The 11,720-nt window shown below is 45.4% G+C and overlaps 1 protein-coding gene across 1 annotated transcript in view; it reads right to left on the bottom strand.

The window, feature by feature from the left end:
• The window catches only part of gorab (golgin, rab6-interacting), a 24,312-nt gene extending 17,572 nt beyond the window's left edge, over nucleotides 1-6,740 (bottom strand). The window contains exon 1 of the mRNA XM_008280996.1: nucleotides 6,729-6,740. The gene's annotated coding sequence lies outside the window, so the exon portion shown is untranslated. The remainder of the gene's footprint in view (nucleotides 1-6,728) is intronic.
• Between the last annotated feature and the right edge of the window lie 4,980 nt (nucleotides 6,741-11,720).

Raw genomic sequence — 11,720 nt, 5'->3', positions numbered from 1 at the left:
AATTGGGAACACCCAGTGCAAAAAGTAGGAAAGAAACAGAAACAGAAAAACAGAAAACAGAAAACACACAGTGCAAAAATTGCAAGAGAAAAAAACATTATATACAGAAGATGTTTTTTTTTTTTTGTTTTTTTTTAAAGACTATATACACAAGGATGAGGTGGTTATTGCACATAGTGGAATGTGTTTGTTGGTGGAAAAAAAGAAAAAGTGCAGCAGTAACAGAGGTACCAGTGGAGTCTATAGTGCAGCGTTGTAAAGTCTGACTGTTGTTGGGATGAAGGACCTGCGGAAACGTTCCTTCTTACACTTTGGGTGTAGCAGTCTGTCGCTGAATGCACTGCGTAAGGAGTTCACAGTCTGATGCAGAGGGTGGGAGGTGTTTCCGAAGATGGAGTCCAGGGGGCAGCCACAGACTGAGCTGGCTCTTTTTTATCAGTCTGTTGAGTCTGCTCTTATCACACTCAGAGCATCCCCCTCCCCAGCACACCACTGCATAAGAGACCACTGATGCCACCACAGTCTCATAGAACGTCCTCAGCAGTGGCCTGCACACACCAAAAGAAGCAAGTCTCCTCAGCAGGTATAACCGACACTTATACAGAGAGTCAGTGTTGTCTGTCCAGTCCAGTTTGTTGTTTAGGTGAACACCCAGGTGCTTGTAGGTCCTCACTCTCTCGATGTCAAGTCCCTGGATGTTCAGCGGTGGAGTGTGTGCGGGTTTCCTGTGGAAATCGATCACCATCTCCTTTGTCTTGCTTGCGTTCATTTGAAGGTGGTTCTGCTCACACCAGTCGACAAAGTCCATGATGACCTTCCTGTACTCACAGTCGTTCCCCTGTGACACGCATCCTATGATGGCAGAGTCATCGGAGAACTTCTGCAGATGACAACTGTCTGTGGAGTCCCGGAAATCTGATGTGTAGAGGGTGAAGAGGAAAGGTGAGAGTACTGTGCCCTGAGGAGCGCCAGTGCTGCACACCAACACATCAGACACACAGTTCTGTAGCCTCACATACTGGGGTCTGTCAGTGAGGTAGTCCATGGTCCATGCAGCCAGTTGGTCACTAACCCCCGCTCTCTCCAGCTTCACCCGAAGCAGTGAGGGTTGAATTGTATTGAAGGCACTGGAGAAGTCGAAGAACGTGATCCTCACGGTGTTTCCAGTGTCCTCCAGGTGAGACAGGGATCTCTGCAGCAGGTAGATGATGGCGTCATCCGTCCCAATGCCAGCCTGGTATGCAAACTGCAGAGGATCCATGTTTGGACTCACCAGAGGGCAAAGATGGTTCAGGACAATCCTCTCCAGTGCCTTCATCAGATGGGAGGTTAAGGCCACGGGTCTAAAATGGTTGAGCTCCTTGGGACACAAGGTCTTTGGGACCGGGACCACACAAGAAGTCTTCCACTTGGCAGGCACTCTCTCCAGTCTCAGGCTTAGATCGAAAATGTAGCAGACCACCTGACAGAGCTGGTCTGCATAGTCCCTGAGCAGTCTGGAGCAGATGCCATCAGGACCCGTGGCTTTCCTGGCTCTGGTCTTCCTAAGCTGCGTTCTCACCCGATCCACTGTTGGTGTGAGGAGAGGAGGAGAAGATGGGGGGAGAGAGGAGGACCCCAGAGATGGTGGTGGTGGTGAGGGAGGTGAGGAGGGGGAGGGGGCAACTAGGGAAGAGGAGCTGGAGGTGCTGGAGGTAGACAGGACAGTGCTCAGGCTGGAGGTGGAGAGGGTGAGACCAGTATCAAATCTGTTGAAAAACAGGTTTAACTTGTTGGCCCAGTCCCTCTCCCCCGGTTCAGGGTCCCTCTGTTTGCCTTTGCCTTGCCCTGATATGGTCTGGAGTCCTCTCCAGACCTCTCTCGCGTTGTTGTTCTGTAGCCGGTCCTCCATTTTCTTCCTGTAGTTGGCCTTACATTCTCTGATCTTTCTTTTGAGATCCCTCTGTACCCTCCTCAGTTCTTCTCTGTCACCAGACTTAAAAGCCCTCCTTTTTTCCAGCAGCAAGTCTCTCAGCTCAGGAGTCACCCATGGCTTGTTGTTTGAGAAACACCGTACCCTCCTGGTGGGCACAGTAGTCTCTACACAGAAATTTATGTAGTCAGTGATACAGTCCGTTAAACTGTCAATGTCCTGTCCATGTGGCTATTTTTGCTAGATGAAGTCAAGAAGAAGAAGCTGGACTGTAATCTGATTGATGCACTGATGGGCCGGACATTTGCACTGCGCAGACAGGAAATCGTTGGAAATGAAGCCACTTGTGACTGAGATTGAAAGCAGATGGCCAGCATTGTTTTCAGAAAGACAGGTAAGTTCTAACATAATCCACATGTTCTCCTTAGTCCTTGATTAATTGTGTTGTCTGTGTTTGATCCATCTGTGCCTTCCATTTAACATGTCCTATCTTGAGCCAGGGATGAGCAAATTGGTCTTCTGAGTGTTTAATATTTTTTGTTTTTTGTCCACTCCTTAAAGATTAGTGCCAAGTTTACACGTCGTGTGTCTGCCGACCTCCTGAAGTCCTTCCTGAGTGGACTTGACCAGCATTTGCCAAGGCTGATCAACCTGTACGAAGCACAAAAGAGACGTGAAACAAAACTGGGACACGACACGGAGCTCCAGAGTCTTATTGAATGTCTGGATTCTGAAGTAAGTGAATGGGAAACACAATAGCCACATTTGGCATGATAATCTGTGTAGAAAAATGTACTGATTTCTGAGACAATTGCATCATGATGTCATCTGTTTAGAGTCTGTTTTTCAGGCACTGCTGGGTTGGACGAGCAAGACTCCAACCCAGAAGACTTGAAGGCATAATGTTAAGGTCCCCTTTGTTACGGAAGTACCTTAGGGTAATTGAAATCAATTCATCCTAAGACACATGTGTGAGCATGTTTTGTTTCTGAAATGCTCACATTTTTCTTCTTTTCAAAATGGGTGCTGGAAAAACATTAGAGCCCATACATTTGCTTCTGTAATGGCTATGATGAAAGTGAACAATTGGGGGGGTTAAGGTCCAATTATCGAGTTTAAGGCTAAATGACTGTACACCCGTTACATCAGCTGTGCACATTGTACATTGTACTCCTCACTTCAAAAACTGCACTTTGACATCAGTTTTGTCATAGCCATTACAAAAGCAGGTATGAGCTCTTGTGTGGTTTTGTCTGTCATGTGAAAATTGTGGTCTCATTTGTGTTTTGGGATAAATTTTGATTTATATGGCCCTAAAGCCCAAATGCCTGTTTTGATGGTGTTGCAGAACTCCAACCTCCAACTATATGAAGTTCGAGGGATCCTCGAACTTCATATAGTTCTCCAAGGTGTGTTTGAATCCCCCAGAGAGTTCCTCGGGGGACACGGTCATAGGCCTTCTCCAGATCCACAAAGCACATGTGGACTGACAGGTTGAATTCCCATGCCCCCCTCAGCAGCTCCGCAAGGGTAAAGAGCTGGTCCACTGTTCCACGACCAGGACGGAATCCGCATTGCTCCTCCTGAATCCGAGGTTCGACAATCGGCCGAAGCCTCCTTTCCAGCACCCTACAGTAAACTTTCCCAGGGAGGCTGAGAAGTGTGATATCTCGATAATTGGCACACACTCTCCGGTCCCCCTTTGTAAAAATGGGAACCACCACCCCGGTCTGCCACTCCACAGGCACTGTACCCGATGCCCACGTGACATTGAAGAGACGTGTCAGCCATGACAGTCCGACAATGTCCAGAGCCTTCAGTATCTCAGGGTGCATCTCGTCCACACCTGGCGCTTTGCCACTGAGGAGCTTCTTAACTACCTCGGCGACCTCAACCATGGATATGGACGCAGAAGCCCCCAGTCTTCAAGCTCTGCTCCTTCAGCAGAGGACGTGTTTACCGGGTTCAGGAGTTCCTCAAAGTGCTCCTTCCACCCCAGTCTGGGTCAGCAGTTCTCCTCCCCAACTGTACACAGCCTGGGCGAATCCCTGCCTCCCCTGTCTGAGGCGTCGGACGGTTTGCCAGAACTTCCTCGGGGCCGACCGAAAGTCCTTCTCCATAGCCTCCCCAAACTCCTCAGACCTCTCCCACAGTTTTAGCTTTCACAACCGCCGCAGCTGCAGCCCTTTTGGCCAGCCGGTACCTGCCTGCTGCTTCAGGAGACCCCCGAGCCAACCAGGTCCAAAAGGTCTCCTTCTTCAGCCTGACGGCTTCCCTCACTGCCGGTTTTGGGGTTGCCGCCGCGACAGGCACTAGTGACCTTCTGGCCACAGCTCCTAACGGCTGCTTCTGCAATGGAGGCTTTGACCATGGACCACTCTGACTCCATGTCCCCAACCTCCCCCGGGATGCAGGAAAAACTCTTCTGGAGGTGGGAATTGAAAACCCCACGGACAGGGGCCTCTGCCAGATGTTCCCAGTTCACCTGCACTACGCGCTTGGGTTTACCGGGTCTGTCTGGCAGGCTTCCCTGCCACAAGATCCAACTCACCACCAGGTGGTGATCAGTTGACAGCTCTGCTCCTCTCTTCACCCGAGTGTCCAAAACATACGGCCGCAGATCTAATGATACGACTACAAAGTCGATCATCGACCTTTGGCCTAAGGTACTCTGGTACCAAGTACACTTATGAGCAACCTTATGTTCAGACATGGTGTTTGTTATAGCTAGCACAGAAGTCCAAAAACAAAACAACGCTCGGGTTCAAATCAGGCAGGCTGTTCCTCCCAATCATGCTCCTCCAGGTTTCACCGTCATTGCCCACGTGAGCATGACATGAGTCCCCAGGCAGCACCCCTTCCAGGACACCACCCAGTGACTCTAAGAAGGCCAAATACTCTGAACTACTGTTTGGTGCATAAGCACAAACCACAGTCAAAGTTTTCTCCTCTGCAACATGCAGTTGCAGAGAGGCGACCCTCTCGTTCTCTGGGGAGAACTCCAACAAGGCGGCACTCAGCCGGGGGCTTGTGAGTATCCCCACACCCGCCCGGCGCCTCTCACCGTGGGCAACTCCGGAAAAGGAGAGAGTCCAACCCCTCTCCAGGAGTATGGTTCCGGAGCCCTTGCTGTGCGTGGAAGTGAGCCCGACTATATCTAGCCGGGAATGCTCCACCTCCTGCACCAGCTCAGGCTCCTTCCCCACCAGTGAGGTGACATTCCATGTTCCCAGAGCTAGTCTACACCACCAGGGGGTGGCATGCCAGGACGCCCGCTCCTGCCTACCACCCGGTGGGCATAGCACCCGACTCCAATCCTCTTCCCTGTGGGTGGTGGGCCCTCTGGGAAGTGGCCCCGTGTTGCGTTTTCGGGCTGTGCCCGACCGAGCCCCACGAGGCCCCAAGGCTCGGCCACCAGACGCTCTCCGGCGAGCCCCCCCCCCAGGCCTGGCTCCAGGGGGGTGCCCCGGTTTCCCTCTTCCAGGCGAGGTGGCGACACTCCTTTCATTGGTCTTCATCAGGGTCTTCTGAATCGCTCTTTGACTGGTCCCTCCTCTAGAACCAATTTGCCTTGGGAGACCCTACCAAGGGCTAATGCCCTGGACAGCATAGCTCCCAGAATCACAGGGACACTCAGACCTCTCCACCACAATAAGGTGGCGATTCATCGGGGGGAAACTCATTCAACATTCATGTAATGTGTGATATACTTAATGTTACAATTTATAGGATTTACCTTACAAAAAGAAAGTGTATTCATGAAAAAATAATCAATTTCAGTGTTTACTTAGGCCTCACTAGACTGTGTAGTGGTGTGTAGATCTGCAGAGTTTCCTCCGTCCGGCAGTGTTTTAGTTATTGGTTGAGGGCTATCCTCACCCTGTCCCCACAGTCCAAAGGACTGATACCCAAATGTCAGAAGAATGGACCAACACAAAACACATTCAGAGGGAGGGAACTCTGCCGAACTACACCATCAACAAATAGGATCCTTTTGAATGCTAGGGGCATACACATTGTCTGTTCTACTATACTTCAGAACACTGACTCTGTGGAGGAACTGGCAGTGATGAAAAGAGTGGATGTTGGCCTGCTGATCACCACAGAGCAAAATGTGGAGATGACAGCCCAATCAAAGAACACTGTGGATGTTGCAATAATCCTGGAGGAGCACATTGTTTTGCGTGAGTTGCGAGATGTACCAAATGGCTTTGTGGTGCTGATTGGACTACTTTACTGCCTCAACATCAACTACCCAAAGGGACTGAAGTACAGCTTTGAGGTCATTCAGAAGGTAATCACAGACATTGAGGGAAGCCCCTGCTCTGCTCGGGTTCATGGACTGCGCAACAAATTACTTCAGCGCACAGTGTAGAGATATTCTTCAAAACAAAGTAGCCACCATGTCATTTCTATTCTAGCACTAGTTAATACATACCTGTTTCCGGTATGTTTGCAAGAAATTCACATTTGTATCCTGTTTTAAGTGTCCTGTTTACATAGGAAGAAACGTGTTTTTTTTTTTTTTAGTTTTGTACAAAACTTTTGTGTTATGCTGGAGTTACAGGCACACACACATAACCTCAGTAACTGTCCATGCAGACAGGGACCGTCACAAACAACAAACACTGTTGGCTGCATTTCTTTCTCAATGGACGCTGGCGTCACAAGGCATCGGGCGCCAAGGTGCTCGAAAATGCCAGTGTCCATTTAGAATGAATGGCAGCCAACTGCTCTCACTGCTCGTGATGGTCCCTCTTTACGTGCGCGCACACACACACACACACACACACACACACGCAAACACACACCACACTTAAACACAAAGGACACAGCATCAATACTGGGTAATTGCCATCATCTTCAGCTACCATCACATATTCAAAATCAGCTGTTCTCAAAAAATGACAGCAAAAAAAAACAACAACACAGCTAGGATTATTTCAACAATAGATGCATAAGTCGTTTTCAGTTATAGGCTATCCAAAGTGGCATCCCAATGGAAAGATGTAACCTGTGGTCTCCTTAAATAGATTAGAAAATATTTTAACCCAGATAAACCTGTATAAACGGAAGTGATTGTTTATGTGATTAAAGGGGCTTTACATCTGCAAAGGTTTAGCCATTGCGAGAGAGTCAGTTTTTGTTTTGTTTTTTTTAAAGAAATTGCCGCAGCTTAAAGTTGTTCAATGGGGTTTTATGCTTCATGTGGACATCCATGTAAGGCAAACTGCAAGTACGACAAAAGCGTTGTATTAATATTGTAGGGTATACTCTTTGGAGAAGGCAGTGTCAAAATCCTAAAATTTTCTGTTAAATAAACTGATCTCTAAGAGCAGAGTGAACCTCACATAGGTTACTGTATGCCTACTCTTGTCAGATACATTTCGTCCAATAATGCAACTATTTCAAGCACTTCACTTTCCACATCCACAGTTGCATTGCCTTGTGTTACTTGAACACAATGACGTTCCCCTCAAAAAGTGTTGCTAAAGCTACACTAAAGCTGAAGTTAATTCTGGTGTAAATACTGCATTCTTGCAACGAATAGCTTTGAGTGGTTCGGATTAGAGAGAAGCACACTCACGTTGTCACACGACGATGGCGCTGTAACACTGGCTGTTTGACGTGTGGCTGCGATTAAATCACCATCTGGCTTTCATTTCGCTATCCCAGGGAAGATGACGCGGTGCCATGCCATGACAAGATGGCATTTTTCAACACAGGATTTGTGTGAGATTTGGACCTTGACCACTGCAGTTAAGAGTAAGCCTTTATGTTACATGCTGTAAAACAAAAAAAAAAACAAGTTGACTCAACTTAAAATAATTTGTAGCCTTGCTGCCTTAAAATTTTGGTTAAGGCTAGCAAATTATTTCAAGTAATTTCAACTCACTTATAAATCAGGCAAACAATTTATTTCAAGTCAAATTACCTTAACCAATTTGTTAGCCTGAATCAAAAATGAGTTGAGATTACTTGAGTTCTGTTGTTGATACAACAAAAATATTTGTTTATTTGACTAAGAAAAGAAGGTTCCCAGAACAAAGCAATAAGCCATGTGAACTTGATCTTTTAAGTTGGAGAAACTCAGTTGTGAGTTGAAATTACCTGAAATGATTAGCTAGCCAGCCTTAATCAAATTTTTACGGCAGCAAGGTTACAAATTATTTTAAGTTGAGTCAACTTGGGATTTTTTCTTACAATGTATACATTCAATTCAATTTTATTTGTATAGCGCAGTTCACAACATATGTCATCACATAGCGCTTAACATAGGAAGGTGAAGACCTTACAAATTGTACATGTTGTAATTGTTAGGTGGTGAAGTGAGTCAGGAGGTTGCCACAAAGGATGCCTTACCTTCTTTGCTCGAGAGATGTTTGTAGTCTTAGAATTGACAGTTTGACGCCATTATCAGTTTCTTTGGAAGGCAGTCTCCAAGCGGGCATTAAATTGTCTGTTCATTGTAAACATCTGGCAGGTTTGCTACCTGGTGCAGACGTTCTAACTGAAAAGAAGTCTTAGTTAGCTGCCTTCTTAAATGGTCTTGAATCATGTGCATGGTTCAGGGATGCTTCATACAAGAAGCTATATTGAAAAACAATGCAAGAACAATCCTTCTCCCATTACGTTTTCTGGTGAGGCTGAGAACTTTTTGAAACACCATCGCTGGTCCCTTGGAGCCCCATTGATAAGCATCTGTTTGTAATTACATCCCTGTAACCACCACTGACACAGAGGTGCCCTGGCACAGAATCACTGGCAGCTAGTGCCTCTGCCTCAATGTTTACACCCCTTCACAGCACTCAGCACCAACCCCTGTGCCGAAAATAGCTTAATGAGGAGCTTTTTAATGCTTTTATAATGACAGAAACTGGCACTATGTACCAAAGCCTTGTGCCATGGCAATCCCACCTCAACTTACTAACCACCAGAGGTAATGCTGTGTGAGAGCCTTGCCCTCAGGATTTGGGAACATGTAAAGCCTGTGTTGCCATTTTTATTTTAATATGCTAACCCTTAACAACACACTCCTACAGGCATCCACCCCCATATATCTTGCTTGCACACAAAAAAACACACTTACATATACAGCTGTGCAATCAGGCAACCTCGGGGGCAGTGATTTACTACCTGGGACTATTTTATTAATTTAATTACACATTTACAATCATTCTTCTCAGAGGAAAACAGGGAGAAAAGTGCTGCCTGTGTGCTTTTTTGCAGAGGCAGCCAATCTTGTTTTATTTTATGGCCAAGAGAGAAAGATGTTGTTTTATTTTACAAGTGGCCTTGAGTTTTCCTTAATGTGTTAGAAACACAAAGGGTGTGTCCTATAAAGCAGACATTCTTATTACTCTTTTTTTGTTTGTTTGGTTTCTACTCTTTAAATTTCTTTCAGCCCACAGAGGAAAATAATCACTGCATAAAACAAATAAGGAAGCATTTTTTTCTGTGTATTTTTATAAACCCAAGCTGTCTGTCAAAAAGAAAATGTTTCAAAGACAATGACTGGCCTTCACAATGAAGCTGAGGATCTGCTTTTTGTGTATGTGTTTTCTCCATTTTGTCATTATTTCTTAAACTAGATCAAAATAAACCATTAGTCTGTTTTGAACAGCTTCCTACAAGACAGGGGAACAAATGGGTTTGGGTCACAGCAGGCTGAGAGATAAAGCTTGCAAGTTTCATCCCTGAAAGGGGACATCTGTCTCAACATTTTAACTAGACTAGGATGTGGACTGCAAGACAAACAATGAAATAACACAGTAACTCAGAAGAGCTGTTTACCAATGCAACCAAAGTAACTTTGAGGAAATTTCTCACATAAAATATTTACTTATTATTTGGTATGTGTTTGTGATTAATCATCCATCTTGACAGTCAGTATAAGAAAATTTGAATGCTGCAGGTGCAGAAGATGCTCAAAGCCAACTTGAAATATGTGGAAGTTTGAACCTTAATGATAAATTGAATACTGGTGAAAAGTTTGTCTCAGAGGTTTCAAACATGGAGTGGAGGCCCTTCCCTTGTCAAATAATCTGACAATGTCAAGCTATTTCTTGGCTTAAAAACAATTCAGAAACACTTCTGTACTACCTCAGAGCTTTTAACTTTTCATTTGCTTTTTCCATAACACCATTCCAAATCACTCGTGTCACATAAGAAATTTTAATATCAGAACTATTCATCCATCCATCCATTATCTATACACCACTTAATCCTCACTAGGGTCGTGGGGGGCTGGAGTCTATCCCAGCTGACTCAAGGCATAGGCATAGGTACTCAGTGCTCAGTACTGACAAAATACTTACACAAAATACACATCACTACAGTATTATTACTTTCTCTACAATACACAATTGTTACTTTCTTGTTTCACTGTACCTAGACTTATGTGCCAATAGGTGAATATTTTGTTAGTACTGATTTACATGGCAAAATTTCACCATAGGTTCAGAGGAATACGCGGTAAATATTGTGAAATTACACTATAAATCAAATGCTGTATTATGTTGTATGAGCATTTCTTTCTTTCTTGCTTGCTTGCTTGCTTGCGTACTTGCTTCTGTAGTTTGTCTTTTCTTCTTGTATTTCATTTCTTGAAAAACTTTCATTTCTGCTTCTTCTTTACACACTTTCTCTCAAAATTTCTAATCCATCAATCCATCCATTATCTATACACCGCTTAGTCCTCACTAGGGTCACGGGGGGCTGGAGTCTATCCCAGCTGACTCAGAGTGAAGGCAGGGGACACCCTGGACAGGTCACCAGTCTATCACAGGGCTACACAGAGAGACAGACAACCAAGCACACTCACATTCACACCTACGGACAATTTAGAATCACCAATTAACCTCAATATGTTTTTGGACTGTGAGGAAGCCAGAGAACCACGCAGAAAGATCCCGGCCCCATATCAAAACTAGGTCTGCCAAACTTAAATTGTTAAAGAAGTTCAGACACAAAACTCCTTTATGTGAAAGAAAAGGTGTAAGGAAAATATAACTTGATAATGAATTTGTTGTGCTTGCTGCTTGTCTTAAAGGTGTAATCTCACAATACCAAATCAAACACTCAGGTCATGACCTCTAGCTGAGAGTAGTAAGTAAGTAGGCTTATCATTCCAATCATCTCAACACCTTTGTCTGAAGAGGCCGTGCAGATGTATCGCCATTTGCATGCATGGATATATTCTTTAGCATGTGGCCATCAGCTCTCAGGGAGGTTTGTCTGTGGTGGAAAACATCAGTTAGCCGCCAGCGTCTGACAGAGCTCATTACTCACGTTACCGGCTGACGATGGCAAGGAGCCTTGGCTTCAAGTCAAGACATCCAGCATTGCCTGTTATTTGGGCCCTTTAAGTGATGGGGCAGAACACACACAGACAGGGCTAAACACAGCCAGCGTAGCCACCAGGAATGTGCTTTTGTCTTATTTCTGTTGATGTGTAAGGGCAGCAAGGGAGACGCATCTGTCTTCGTTTTCCTTGAAACTCTATATATGCAGAACAAGCCTTAATGCTGTCATTACATGTACTGTCTTATTGCAGCAAATCAAATCCATGGTCATGGAACTGGTAATAGATATGGCTGAAAATCACTGTGTGCATATGTGCATGCCTGAAGAGGTGCATATAATCTTCTAAAGGATCAGGGGCAAAAATGGAGAAGGGGCACCTCTTTTACACACAGGGTGAGGGTATGCTTAGTGTAAAGATTCATTTTTCCTCTAAGGTTACACCAGAGTGGCACAGGCAAGGATCAGGACAATACTTATGTGGGATGACTGGATGACTAGGTAG

Source organism: Stegastes partitus, unplaced genomic scaffold (genome assembly GCF_000690725.1).
Source record: "Stegastes partitus isolate 25-593 unplaced genomic scaffold, Stegastes_partitus-1.0.2 Scaffold218, whole genome shotgun sequence".
Taxonomy (NCBI): domain Eukaryota; kingdom Metazoa; phylum Chordata; class Actinopteri; family Pomacentridae; genus Stegastes; species Stegastes partitus.
This window is presented reverse-complemented; position numbering and strand designations above follow the sequence as displayed.